The sequence below is a fragment of the Chenopodium album genome, chromosome 22 (genome assembly GCF_948465745.1).
Source record: "Chenopodium album chromosome 22, dcCheAlbu1.1, whole genome shotgun sequence".
NCBI lineage: Eukaryota > Viridiplantae > Streptophyta > Magnoliopsida > Caryophyllales > Amaranthaceae > Chenopodium > Chenopodium album.
The window spans coordinates 40,459,296-40,475,220 of NC_137855.1; the positions used below are offsets into that span (position 1 = coordinate 40,459,296).

The 15,925-nt window shown below is 34.2% G+C and overlaps 1 pseudogene; it reads left to right on the forward strand.

The window, feature by feature from the left end:
* Positions 1–9,527: 9,527 nt before the first annotated feature.
* On the forward strand, positions 9,528–11,268 carry LOC145605757 (fasciclin-like arabinogalactan protein 1 pseudogene; annotated as a pseudogene).
* The last annotated feature ends 4,657 nt before the right edge of the window (positions 11,269–15,925 follow it).

Genomic DNA, 15,925 nt, shown 5'->3' on the forward strand with positions numbered 1-15,925 from the left:
ATAAACAAGTTGTCAAAAGTTTTACGAATGCAAGTTTTTTCCAAACAGGCAAGATGACTCTAGATTTTGATCTAGACACACAATTTTGTCAATATGGAGAAGTACAGTGAGCTTGAAAAGTTCAAAGCAGAGCATTATTGCAGGCTCAATGTCAGAATATGTGTATTAAGCTATAGTCGGATAGTTTTAGAGGAAGTTCGGATTAAAATGTCATATGACTAAAGGGTCACCTTTGCCCAAGAACAAAGGAGCCAGTGTCACATCACAAATCCAAACAAATGGATATGAGATATCGCCTCAGTTATGAGATCATTGACCAGCGGAAGGTCACGTTCTGCAAAGTTTTATTATGAGTGAGAAATCACTAAACCCCTTCCATAGACAAAGGTATGAAAGTCATATTAAAGTCTTGGATTGGAGCAAATTATGTAAATTTAAGTTGTGTATGTTTGTGGAAACATATTACATAAGAAAATACATCAATTTGCAGAATTATGTTTAAAATAGAAATTGTTATTTCTCTTATTTAATTATGGTTTGAAATTAAATAAAATGTCCAAAATAATTATGAATTGATGGGCTCACTAGGTTGATGACCTTTTGAATGAAACCCCATAGGTGAACAAAATTCATATATTATTTAAGTTCCTAGTTCGAAATCATTAAAATGGACATAAATGATTTCAATGAATGGACTAGCATGTAAGATTGATTGGATAGCGCAGTTTCATGGGCTATAGGGGCATAGTGATGCTCGGTCAATCACTTGGATATGCATGAATGATGCATGATCGAACTATTGACCTACTTTGAAGTTCAAGTATAGAGCTTCTGTATATATTAGTGGATTCCTTTGACATGAGTGGAACATTGATCTCATTCAATGATTGTTTTAACTGTGGTACATTCAAACGTCTGGCCGTAACTGGAGATTATAAAGGATGTTTCCCGGTTACTTCATGAGTTGAGTGGGAGCTTTGGTTGCCACAAGATTGGATTGAGTCTACCTATTATATTAGGAAATGTGTCATGGCCGCTTGAAGAGGGAGAATTCAGAAAATACGTGGCCGCGTTCAAATGCATTACTCAGTAATCATTTGGTTTTGTAATTCTAACTCAGATTTCAAGAAACGATTTGTAGATTAATATGATCTCGACATGTGATGCAATCATATTATCAAATCGACATATACATTGACTTAAGGAATTTGAATATTGCACCCTTGTCTCAGACAAGTGGGAGATTGAAGGAGTTATGTCTTCGTCGTGTGCAATTACTAGATATATAATTGGATCAAATTATGGAGATAATTAAGTCCGGACATTTGGGTCGTCGTTTTGCCATAGCTAGAGGTACTAACGATCTTTGGACTAGTAAAATAGGCCAAAGCCCAAATGGACGGATCCTATAAGGTCACACAAAGGGGCTAGATCGAGCATTAGAGGACGAGGCCCGTCATGGGCCTCATCACTCTAGGTGGCCGGCCATATGGGGCTTTGAGAGGCTATTGGGCTTCGTGCCCTAGTCTAATTATAATGAGATTATAAATAGACTAGGTGCCTAGGTTTGCAAGTAAGGAATTAACTGATCATTTAGATCAAACCCTAATTAGCAAACACGAAACCAACCCCCTCTCATACTCCCTCTCTCACGGCTCTCTCCTCCTCCTAGGCGCCGGTGGTGTCTCGTGGTGGTGGTGATTCGTGCGGTGGTCGGTTGTCGAAAAGGTGGTGATCGCGGTTTTCCTCAATCACTCGACCAATCTAGTATTGGTGGACGGCTCGTTCGAATCTCGTGGACTAAGTAGAGGAGCAACACTTGGGGCTCTATTCTCTCCCTGACTTGCCTGTCGAATAGCTTCGTGGAATTCACGCTTCAAAGGTATGATTATGTGTCTTGTGTGTTATGCATGTGATCCTTGGATTAGGTACTCTATTGAATATGATTCATATATATTATTTCCGCTGCGTAGTACCTACAAACTCCTACACTCAAAACCTCAAAATTTCTTCATAAACGTGGATCATAGCCTTCAATTTTCTAATTTTTTGACCATTTTCGCCCGAAAATAAATATTATCGAGATGTTTACCATGGTCCATAATACCCCCGGGAGTCCAATTGGGTCGGTGCAACCATTCAATATGCCCTTAAACGGTCATTTTACCCGTTCACTACTTGTAATGATTTCGTAAACTCAAGCCTACCACGGACGTTTATGACAACATATAATGATCATACATGGTTTCAAACGACTATATATGACCCCGAGATATATCCCCTAGGGTTTCAATACTTTTCGCCATTAGGCCCCGAAACCTCAAAATTTCCTTAAATAGCGTGGATTACAGCCTTCAATTTTGTAATTTTTTGACTTTTTTCGTCCGAAAATAAAAATTGCCGAGATTTTACCATGGTCCCTAATACCCTCTAGGAGTCCAATTAGGTCGGTGGAACCATCCAATATGCCCTTAGACGGTCATTTTACCAGTCACTACTTGTAGTGATTTCGTTAACTCAAGCCTACCACAGACGTTTATGACAACATATAATGATCATATATGGTTTCAAACGAGATTATAGAATCTCGAGATTTATCCCTTAGGGTCTCAAGGCTTTTCGTCACCGGACCATGAACCTCAAAATTTCCTCAAAATCGTGGATTATAAAAAGGTATAAAAAGGTGACTTAGTTGGTCTCAAACTATCAACCTTTTACAAATTTCATCGATTTAACTAGCTAGGTAGGTTCCTCTAGTTAGGAAAGGCCGAAAGGGCATGGAATCTTAGATTAATCTCTAATGGTATTTAACTAAATCAAGTACGGAATAGTAATTAGCTAAACGTATCAACAATCCGAACAACATGCATATAAATATAGTCATATATAATAATCCGTATCTTATAAAATAATCACACATAGCTCATGGAAGTTACAAATGATATGCTAATCACCGACCATTCATAACAAAATTTTCGATTGCCTCAAATACATGAAAGAATACTCATAAAAACGTTGTCCTTTCTACAATAAAATTTATTAGAGGGAAGATTGTAACAAAATGACGTTACCCATTAGCAAGAACTAGGGATGCTCAAGGAATCAATCTTAACAATGTAACATCCACTAATTCTTGTTCTTGTACGAATTTAAACAAGTTCAAAATATATTAGGGGCCTCCTAGAAATCTGATTCATGATGATTCGTTTTCGAGGTGGGTCGTTATGGATTTTCATTATTATTGACAACAATCACAAAATTTAAACAAATTGTCTAGCAATTAACTATTACTCCTGTATTGTCCTTGTGGGCACATCCGAACTAAAAAAAAAAAAACTTTCATAATTGTATTTTATGCATTCTCTAATATCTTTAAATTCATAAAATTAAAACCTGAAAAAATATTGATATAATAATGAATATAGATTCATTGAAGTGACTCTAACAAGATATCACACATTGATGGATCCAGGGACGGGCCTTATTAGTCCACAACTAGCATAAATAAGTAAATAACGCATAAAACCTTACGTAAATGCATAAAAAGTTATGTGAGAACCTATAAATAGGGAATGTGTTCAATCCTTGTTGGCATCAATATAAAGATGAATTGCATATATATAGTGAATTCTGACCATAAGGTGAACTAAATATGGCCTTAGATACAATAATATAGATTTTTTTAGAAAATTTAATTTTCAGCATTCTCGACACACCTTATACTCTACTACATACTTTAAGCTTGACGGATCAGTGATTGACTTTTGATGTCTTCAAATCTTTCCAAATACAGACATTTTCAATTTGCGCTGATATTCTGATAAGAGGGGGACTTTCCACCGGGACCATTTGGGGCCCGACCCCGATAAATTATTGTAAATAATTAGTTAATGAACTTAAAAAACCTGATTTTACTTATATAATATGAAGACATAGTTATTAATTTTGACCCTAAAGTTTCAAACATGATATATATGTATATAGATTATGGTAGAGTGACATTCATACTTAAGCCCTGTTCTCTTACGTTGAAATTCGATTCAGTTCAGCTCAGCTCAGCTCAGCTCTTAATTTCCTTCTCTTATAAAATATTCATTTCAGTTCAGCTCAGTTCAGTTCAGTTCAGCTGAGTTCAGTCAATGAGAACAGACCCTTAAGTATCTTTTCTTTAAATTCTGGATTAGTGAATGTGTTTGAACTTAGAGTGTGTTTGGACTAGTGAACTAGTGTATGTTGTATACTTGTATTCTTCTTGTGCCAAATGAAAGTATGAAACCATCTAATATATTTTATATTTGGTAATTAAGAATTATTTATCACCCGTTTAAGAATTCGATACATGTGAAGAGAGGGAAGGAAGCAATCAAGCAACATAAGTTTTAGCAAAATAAATTAGAAGACTCGAATGTAGGAGCTCAAGGTCATCAGCTTATTTTTTAACCCTATAAAAATCTGTAAAAAAATCCCAAGTTCCAAATTTATAACGGTCGAAAAAAACAAAAGATAAAATCTTCAATCTTAACCGTCGAGGGCCCACGAAATGTTGTCGGTGGAAGGACAACTCTTTTCATTTTATTTTTTACTTTTTCTAATTTAATTTAATTTTTAATTTTTAATTTTTAATTTTGTTTGGGGTGAAAAATGACAAAGGGGCTTTCTTAGATTATTCTGTCAAATGTGGACAACACTCTTGTTGAGTTAGGGACCCACCAATGGACCTTTCTACTAGCTCATCTCATGGTCCATACTTTTTTAAGTTGTGGTTACTTGATTTGGATTTAGGGTATATTCTCTTCAGCTTATTTTCAGTTCAATTCATCTCAAATAAGTTCAATTCACTTCAGTTTTTGATTTTCTTTTGTAAAAAAATATTCAATTCAATTCAATTTAGCTCCAATAAGTTCAGTTCAGTTCATTTTAATTAGCTCAATGTATAAAGGTTTCTTGGAATTTTGGTTGGGGTTTAGGGTTGAATGGTAGATCCGATATTATTTGAGTTTGAGTGTAATCGTCTCTTCTCTTAGATTATTACGAAGTACTTCTTGTTTTTAGGACGAATCAAATAAAATTTTACATAATAGTTTAAAGATATATCATGCTTATGTATACAAAATTAAAAATGATATGTATTGAGACAATTCAAATAAAAAAAAATTATCTAAATATAGATGTAACATTTTTGCGAAATTGAGAGTACTTTTCCAATTGAGTAATTGACTTGATGATAGCCTTTATTTGAGATAAATCAAAGTTAGCAACAAAATAGAATTGGAATGGAGTCTAATTTTATTTTGCACGCACATATAATGTGAATTTTAGCAATCATAATCCCTTTTTAACTTTAATTGATTAATGTCACTTTAATTTAGTGACATTTGAGTACAATTAAGAAGGAGATGAGATCATTATATTATATCGCATTGCTTCAATTATTTTAAGTGAAGGGTAGAATGTATTTATGATTTTATGTGATTATTAAAATGCTTTGGAAAAAAGGCCTCACTCAATGCAAAAAAAATACTACCTCCGGTCCAAATTACTCGCTACTTTGAAATGTTTTATATCTCACAAATAATACCCTAAAGTTGCGAGTAATTTGGACCGGATGTAGTAACTTAATTTAAACTAACTCAATGCAATAAAAGTAACTAGGCTAGTAGTTCACATTAAAGTGAAATAATTCTCATCACTTTATCATAGCAATACTTCATTCTCGACTTTGTTCAATATAAATATTTTGAATAGTTTGCTTTACTTTTAGCCTCTAGTTTCAGATCATTCTAGTAAACTCATGACAAATGCATACAAAATCTCATTCATGCTTTTATACAATCACATAGATTATGTCAACCATTAGTCTGTTACTTTATATAAATCGTTATTTTTTTTTCAATATGTATACTTGTACTTAAATTTATGGAGTATATATTAATATAAAGTTTGATACTAATAATTATTTTATAATTGTTTATTTATTTAGGGCCAACCTTTCTTTCTTTTTTGAAATATTATTTAAGCCAAATTTATGTTATTCATGTCGTTTATTATGAAGCTAAGTTAGTATAACAATAAGATTGCGGATTTTTGATCCATCCAACCATGTCCTCTTATTATTAGTGTTTAAGTAATTATAATTACTTTTTCCATTTTTAAATAAAAGTATCTTTGATACAATACATCAAACTTAATTTTTATTTGCTTAAACAGCAGGATGGTAGGGATCACCTTTTTGATAAAATTCTGAAAGACAACAAAACGTTAAAGAACTCAATTAGGTGAATTTGGCTTCTTCTAATTAAATTATATACAAATATAAATGTATGATATAATAATTTCACTTTCTTACTCATGATTACCAAAAAAGTTCCTAATCCTAGTGTTTGTAATAATGTACATATATCACCTGGCTTTTAACAATAATGTATTCATAAATCCACTTAACTTAATTATAACTAATCAACATGTTACTATCTATACTTGTAATCAAGCAAATTTAAAAAACCTTAAATAATTAACCAAGACTTTTTAACCAATCTTGCAATAATCTTTATAAAGTTTTTGTTCGTAAGATTCTTTTATAAATTTACATGTATCGATTGATGTCATTAATACTCGTAAGAGTCATAACATGAGGATCGTATAGCTAATCAACACGTACATAATCAGGCAAAGTAAAAGAACCTAAAATAATCAACCAAATCTTCAATAATCTTTTTCGAATTTTCAGACTTTGAGGATCCATAATCTACAATCTACATGCATAGATCAATGTCATTAATATTCGTAAGAGTCGTAACAAGAGGATCGTATCTACTTGCTTAGGGCAGGGGCAGGGCAGCACAAAAGATGAAAGCTAAAAGAAAAAAAACAACCTTTATGCTATACTTGTGGTGGAGTGTTTTATTATATTCTTTTTGTATTTTTAGGGTACTCTTTCAATTTATGGCCTTGATTTCTGTTTAAGATGCCATTTCCACGTGATTTTGAGTAGTTTTTACTGTACTTTCCGAATCCTAAATCTTTCTTTACAGTATAGTAGTCAGCTTTGTTGGTTGGAGCCTTGGAGGTTTAATTGAATTAACTTCTTGAATCTTGATTATTAACAAAGCAAACTTCATGATTTATTACAGTACAGTAACTGATTACTTGATTTATTTTATCAAAATTGATTACGCTAATTAACACTCATGGAATTTTTATTTTTATTTTTAAAGAATAGGTATACAATAAGTTAGGATAGTCTTCTCTCAATACTATACGGATTAAAATTAATTATTCTTGGCCTGTAAGGAGTTATTTAGGACAACGGAGTAGAGGCCAGGTATCATGTATGAAATTTTAGAAAACCTTTTGTCCATCATCAAATGAAATGTATGTTCATAGCCATTAATGTAAGAGACTACACACTAATCTGGTTTTCGATCACAGTCGATATATGGCAAGGATCAACTCACCTTAATGAACCGCACATATTGGCCAAGCTAGAGGGAGAGGGCTATGTGTAAGTGTACAATCAGATCATATTACCCACTCTATTGATGATGATTGTGGATGAACATTATTAGATTTGAATTGAAATTAAAGAAACTTAAATTTAATTTTTCATTATAATAATTGTGGAAGTGCGAAATTATATTTGCTTTATCTTGATAAAAAAAATGATGTAGATTTTGTAGAAAACTAACCCTAATTAATGAATGTAATATGTCAACACATTTTCTACCGTGTCTAATGTGTTGCTGACTTACCGCTAGTACAAAGGCCAATATTAAGAGCTCGTTTTGCCCTCTTGCTCAACATATATAGGCAACAACGATTGGAACCTTAACAAACTACACACAAAATGAAAAAATCTATTGATTTAAATTAAAAATCAATAAATCATACTTTCAATCATACTTACATATGATTTTAAAGTACGTATATATAAAAAATAAAGAAAAATTAAATACCTCTATTTTTAATTATGGATTTATGGTTGATTAGGGCGTGTAACCCTAACAATAATCTGACCATTAATACATTTGCTCCACATGATTGGATCATCATCACATGCTACAAATCTAAATCTTGATCACAATTCCCCAATTAGACACCCTTGATAGAGTAGGAACGATTTTAACTTACCCAAAAACAACATAAGGTAACTAACCAACCAAGTAATAAGTTTATTCTTTTACGTTCGTAATGTTATTTTGAAACTCTCATAACAATTATACTTTAGTATGTTATTGTTAAAAATCATCCGTATGATTGAGTCTATCCACCACTATAATATAAGAGGTTTACCAATTGGATGTTGGTGTAGTGGTGATTGAGACTATAATTGGTAGGGAGGATCTGTGTTTGATCCCCCACAACAACAATTGAAAAGGGATTGGAAACTAACTACGTACCCATAACCGATCCTTGAATCCGGATTAGCTCAAAAGATAAACTAGCTGAAACACCAAAATAATACAAGAAGTTTTCTCTCCCGATAAAAAGAATACACGGTATATACAAAGTGTAGTCGACATGCTTGAACAAAGGCTGAAAATTGTCATTCACATTAATTAATCATTTTGGACAGCTTTATATTATGAGAAAGTTGCATAGTTCCATATGATAACATCCGTCATACATTACCTTTTTTCCGCACTAATTAACAATGATCAATCCATAATTTTAAAATTAGCACACAAAAATCAAACCAAATCCTCCTTATAATATATAGTTGGGACAATTATTCAAACCTAACCCCGACATTTATAGTTGTCCTTCAAGTAAATGATTCAATGGCAACTTGACAATTGTTCAACTTTGACACGTTTCCATTTCATCTGTTTTATAGAGAAAATTCCATCTAATGTAAACAAAATTAGATAATAATAAATGAAATAATCAATAACTTATGCATGTAATTGTGGGCTTCAATGCTTCATCACTACAAGTGTACAACCATTAGTCAGATTTAATTAGTAACTAAAAATATGGTATTTCGGATTTTAATCTAATGTGACTAGATTCTAAATGCATGCAAGCTTTTTGTTGGTGGTGTAGATTAAAGACTAAACTATAGCTATACTAATTTACTAATCAGGCTACCTTACTATCATGCAAATAAATGTATCCATATCTTCATGAATACTACATCAATTTCTTCTTAATATGAATATTCATATCAGGTCGGCAATACAACCTTGTTATAACCCTACAAATTATTAAATATACGAAGTAATATGAGAAATATATCTACTGTAAATCATACTTTTAATCCCGTTATCCCGATATCGATTGCACATGATTATAAAGTGTATGTTTAACTCTAAGATCGACTAGATGCTTCTCCTTCTCCATATTATCTTAGCTAGCAAATAACAAACAACCTTGGGGTCGATTTCGACCCTTATCTCAGTTAAGACAAGACGTAAGCAAAATCTCAATAAACTAACTCATAGTGGCTCAATTAGTAATTCAACCCCAACTCCAAACCCACTTTCCATCCAACTTCACACTCACTCTAGCTAGCTCCCACACTCTCTACTTTACTCTCTTTGTCTCACTTCACAACACTCCCATTTTCCAAACCCCCCCATTCATTTCTTCCTCACTTTTTCTCTCCACCACATTCACAAAAACACAACACATTCACAAAAACACAACCACATTCACAATGCAAACTTCCCTCTTTGGAGCAACATTGCTCCTCCTCCTACTAGCAACCACCTCAAATGCACACAACATCACCAAAATCCTAGCCAAATTCCCTGAATACTCCACCTTCAACCACTACCTCACCACCACCCACCTCGCTCCCGAGATCAACACCCGCCAAACGATCACCGTCCTCGCTGTCGACAATGCCGCTATGAACTCCCTCATTGCCAAACACCTCCCTATCCCCTCCCTCAAAAATGTACTCTCCCTACATGTTCTCCTAGATTACTTTGGCGCCAAGAAACTCCATCAAATTACCGATGGTACCGCCCTTGCCGCCACTATGTTCCAAGCCACTGGTTCCGCCACCGGAACCTCTGGCTTCGTCAACATAACCGATCTCAAAGGCGGCAAAGTCGGCTTTGCCGCCACTAAAGACGCCGACGATTCCGGCTCTCTTTCCCTCGACGCTACCTTTGTTAAGTCAGTCAAAGAAATCCCTTACAACATTTCCATCATCCAAATCTCCCACGTACTGTCCAACCCTGACGCTATGGCGCCCGCGCCAGCGCCCGAGTCGACGAACATTACAGACGTTATGTCCGCGCACGGCTGCAAAGTCTTCGCCGACACACTCAAAACCTTTCCCGACGCTCTCGACGTCTTCACCTCCAACGCCGAGGGCGGCTTGACGGCGTTCTGTCCCACCGACGACGCCTTCAAGAGCTTCCTCCCGAAGTTCAAAAACCTAACCAAAGAAGAGAAATCCTCTCTCCTGCTCTTCCATGGAGTTCCGATCTACTATTCAATGGCGATGTTGAGGTCCAGCAATGGAATGATGAACACTTTGGCGACTGATGGTAAGAAGAAGTTCGATTTCGAGGTTCAAAATGAAGGTCAATCGGTGACATTGAAGACGAAGATTGTGACGGCGAAGGTTACCGGAACCCTAATTGACGAAGATCCGGTTGCGATTTACACCGTTGATAAGGTTTTGAAGCCGAAGGAGATCTTTAAAACGGCGGAGATTTCGCCGGCGCCGGCACCAGCACCGGAGGCTAAAGCGCCGAAATCGTCGAAGCATCACCATAAGTCGCCGCCTGCGCCGCCGAGTGATGATTCGGCTGACTCGCCGGCCGATTCGCCGGCTGATTCGCCGGAATCCGATGATGCGGCGGATGATTCGAGTGAAGGAGGAGAGAGAGTGAAGAAAGGGTTTTGGATGATTGTTGTGTCGGTGGTGATGGTTTCTATGTTGGTATAGAAAAGAAAGAGATAATGTTGAGATGAAACGACATCGTTTCGTTCAGGTAAAATTGAGAAAATAATTAATTTGGGTTATTTTAAAAAAATAAAAAAGAGAAATTGTAAAAGTATTTGATGATTTTTAATTATGGTGTGCCCAAATTGTTGGCTTGTAATTTTTTTTGGTTTTATTTAGGATATTGTGTGCCAAAATTTGTTTGTTTTTTTTTTTTTTTTTTTTTTTTTTTTTTTTTTGGAGTGAATTTTTATTTGGGGTAGGAGTTTTGTGTTTTTTATTTTTTTTTAATTGGTTGTAATTTGTGTTTGAGAAATTGTAAACACACATAATTGAAGATAATTTATGGTGATATATTAGTTCATTTATCAATGTTTTTTCTTTGTTTTTCTCTTAATGTTTAAATTTGGTTTTATATATACATGCTTAGAAATTATATGAATTGAACAAAGTTATGAGTATAATGATGTCATAGATTCATATACCATAATGTATCAAATTGTGTTGTGCAATGTAGTTTGATTAGCAATGTTGCTATAATGTTTTGTTTAAAGACATTAGGTCGAATTTTTAAATATTCAATCTTAATTACGACAATGTCGACAGATTAGTCAAAACTTAGATTGACTCATTGATTTGCGCACTTTACGTGCTGATAACTTCATTAGCATATATACTAGTGTTGATTGATCAGGTTATTACAAATCATTCGAGCTTGCGAATTATAATAATATACTCATATTATATTGTATTCTAAGTACGAGAAATAGTAATTTTTACAAGACTACGCATTATAAATATTTTTATGTTTGATTTAGTGACAAAGCATCATTAAGTTGTCATAATAACATGGGGTAGTTTAATTAAAAAAAATACAGTAAAAATAATAATATGGGGTGATAAAAAGTATTACTACGAGCTTATTTTAATTTACTAAGCTGAGCTGAACTAAACTGAATATTTTATGAGAGGATAATATCAGAACTGAACTGAACTTAAACTGGAGAGAACAGACCGTACATAAATGATTTATTCGAGAGAAAAGACGAAGTAATTAGAAGGCAAAAATGGTGGTGAGGTGGAGGGTGAATGGGGTGGGTAGACATAGCACGTGAAAAAGCATGTGAGATGACGAGGCAAATGAGCCCACGAGAATTGTCCATTAAATACCTTACCAAATTATATGGACCATAGTAACATCTTATTTTTTATTTTTTAGCCATTTTTAAATAAGTAGGGCCTTTTTTTTTTTTTTTTTTTAAAATTTCATGTTTATTCATTTATAGCCGTTATAATAGTAATCATCGAACGTGTTAAGAATCTAACAATTAGTTAATAATCTTAATAATGATTTACACAAAGTACGAGTCAAGTACATTGATAAAAAGTTACTACCTTCGGTCCAGATTACTCGCAACTTTGGGGTGTTTATTTGTAAGCTTCAAAGTTGCGAGTAATTTGGACCAGAGGTAGTATTTGAAAAATTTATAATAAGAGTTATTGGATAAATTTTAATAATAATTTACACAAAGAACGTAATAATTCACCAGATCAAGACCTATTTGGTAAAAGAAGTTTAATTTTGTTTGATTGAATATATATTTACATGGAGATTATTATTTTCGGTTAAATCTATACTTTACGTGTATTTATATATCAAACGAACAATAACAATAAGATTAACAACAAGCAAAAGAGCATCAAAGAGAGATCATACATAGATGGCTAGATGCATGTATGCATGAGGGGAAAGATTAAAAAAATGGCAATACGTACACATATATTTTTGCATAGAAGCTGGAGTAATTCACGGCTCAAATTGTGGAAAATCTGAGCCTTGGTGAGCTACAGATATAATTTTATATAATAGTTATTTCAAATTGTTTCTGTCAAATGAAATGGCTGTGATGTGAGATTATATAAAGAAATTCATAAAATTGTGTATAATGCATTTATTTGTCAATGTATTTATCCAATGGAGTAGCTAATTTTGGATTTATTTGTCATTTATTTGTGTATAATGTATTTATCCAATGGAGTTTAGTCCTTCTCGAGGCATTAGGCAAGGGGATCCCTTATCCTCTTATATTTTTGTTCTTTGTCTTGAGAGATTGTCTTCTCTTATTGACAAAAGTGTCATTGCTAAGAAGTGGAAGCCTCTCAAACTGACTCATTCTATTAGCATTTCTCATATATTCTATGCAGATGATGTTTTTTTTGTTTGGTCAGGCTTCTTCTGGTAACATTAAAGAAATGATGGATATTTTGGATCATTTTGGTAACATGTCTGGTTTGAGAATCAATTTGAATAAGTCTTCCATCATTTTTCCTAATAAAATGTGTTATAACATTAGAAAGGATCTAGGACAGCAGTTTAATCTCAGATTTTCTTCTTCTTTTGGGAAATATTTGGGTATTGAAATAAGTCCTAATAGACTTAAGGCTTCTCACTATCATTCCCTTCTGGACAAAACTATGAATAAGATTAGGGGATGGCAATCTAAAATGCTTAATCTGGCTGGTAGGAACACTCTTATTAAAGCTGTTCTTAATTCCTATCCTGTCTATCATATGCATACCAATATTTTGCCTGTTTCTGTTACTTCTGCTATTGACAAAAGATGTAGAAAATTTCTTTGGAATAAAGTGGATAATATCCATTATTCTCCAAGAATTGCTTGGGCTCATGTCACCAAACCTATTGCTATTGGGGGTCTGGGTATTAGAAGACTTAGAGACTGAAATATTGCTTTTATGGCCAAGTTAGGTTGGACTATTTTGACTAAACCTGACAAGCTATGGGTAAGAATTCTCAATGATAAATATCTGAAATATTGTGGTCTCTTTGATTGTATTCCTAATAATTCTCAATCTCCAATTTGGAGAGATATTTTAAAAGGAAGACACTTACTTGCTTCTGGCTTAAAGGTTGGTATTGGTAATGGGAAAACTACCTCCCTTTGGTTTCATCATTGGGTGGGAGAGAAACCCCTTTATCTTTATCTTGACAGAGATGTGCCTAGATCCAAAGCTCATTGGTTTGTGTGTGATATTATTAGGGGAGGGAAATGGTGTCTTGATAGTATTTGTCATCTTCTTCCCAAGGATATTATGGATCTAATTCTTGCTACCCCTATCTCTATTTCTGATCAAACTGATGATTTCATTAACTGGACTTTATCTAAAAATGGTGTTTTTTCAATCAAATCTGCTTACCATTTTTTGATAAAGGATAACTGCACCAATTCTACTTTCTGTAATTCTTGGAAAAATCTTTGGAAAGTTCAAGTGCCTGCTAAATACAGAATGCTTCTTTGGAACTGTATGCATTCCATCCTTCCTGTTGCTGAGAAACTATCCATTTTCCTTCCCATTATTGATCCTATTTGCTCTAGATGTGGGTTGTATTCTGAGTCTCATTTGCATTTGTTTCGAGATTGTTTCTCTTCTCATATTTTATGGAATGATATTTTTTCTAAAATACCCCTGCCTAATGGTTTTAATTTTGCCAAGTTTGTTTCTCTGGATTGGATTGATTGGATAAATTATAATCTCAGCTTAACCTCTCATTGGAAAATGGTTTTTGCTGTTGCATTATGGCATATCTGGAGAAACAGAAATATAGCTGTCTTTGAGCTCAAGATGTTTCATGCTCATGCCATTTTTGCCAGATTTTTCTATGATTATCAGAGTTCTAACTCTTTACTGCAGGATAAAGGAAAACAGATTGATACTGCTGCTCCTAGTTCCCTTGCTGCCATTGTCTTTGGTAATACTCCTGCTACTAGCAGCAGAGCCTCTCTCAAGGATAAAGGAAAGGGAATTGCTCCTTCTCTCTCTATTTCTAGTCCTTCTACAGGCTGGAAAGCTCCTCCTCCAGGCTATAAGAGGATTTGCACAGATGGTTCTTGGAGAAGTATAAATGTTGCTGCTGGTGGGGGGGTGATTAGGAATGAGGATGGCTCTTGGTATTATGGCTTTTCTTGCAAATATAATGTTGTTACTGCACTTACTGCGGAGCTCTACTCTGTCAGGGATGCTCTTATCAGAGCAGAAGCTTATGGAATTAAGAAAATCGATCTTCATACTGATGCTCTTTCCATTAAGGTCATGTTTGACAAAATGCAGAACGAAGATCGTGTGCATCATGAGCTTGCTACTGTCATAAATGATGTAGCAGCTGCTATTGACATATTGGAAGATGTGATCATTTCTCATATCCGAAGAGATCTGAATCTGATTGCCCATGAACTTGCTGAGGAAGGGAATGAGATGCATGTTGGATTTAAGGAGTATTTTGAGGTGCCTGCTCGAGTCAAGTACTTATATGATAGAGATATGGCCTCTGAGGTGGCTGTTTGATATCATTTGCTCTCCCTACACTTCTAGTATTGGATGTCAGAACCTTGTTTTAAGTTGGAGTAGTAGTTTCTGTAGTTTTATTAGTAGTTGTAGCAGTACAGTAGGCATTGCTAGTTTGCTTTGCTATCTGTGTTTAGCCTTTGTGGTTATTCTCCTTAGTTTCCCTTACTCCCTTATTTTGATGTTCTCTCTAAGGGTTAAGGACTGGATTACTTGCATCCAGTTTTGTTGTATCCATATTGATGTAAGGATAATCTTTATTTAATATATTTCCCCATGTTTGTGTTAAAAAAGGAGTAGCTAATTTTGTTCGAATAAAGCTGATTTCCTCTAATACGAAGTATTTTCATAATTTAAATGAAATAAACATTCTCCCTAGTTCAAAACACACAATACGGAGTATACCAAATTGATCTAGTAATTTAGTTTATCCCGACCTTAAGTGTTAGGAGTCGTGTATCTAATGTAGTTTGTCCATCCTTCATTCTTCAGTTATATACGGGTCTGTTCACATTTACTTAATTTCAGTTCAGTTCAGTTTTAATCAGTTCAGTTCAGGTTTAATCACTTCAGCTCCAATCAGTTCAGCTCCAATCGTTATCAGCTCAGTTCAGTTCAGCTCATCTCAATTCAGTAAATGTGAACAGACCCTCCATCTTTATT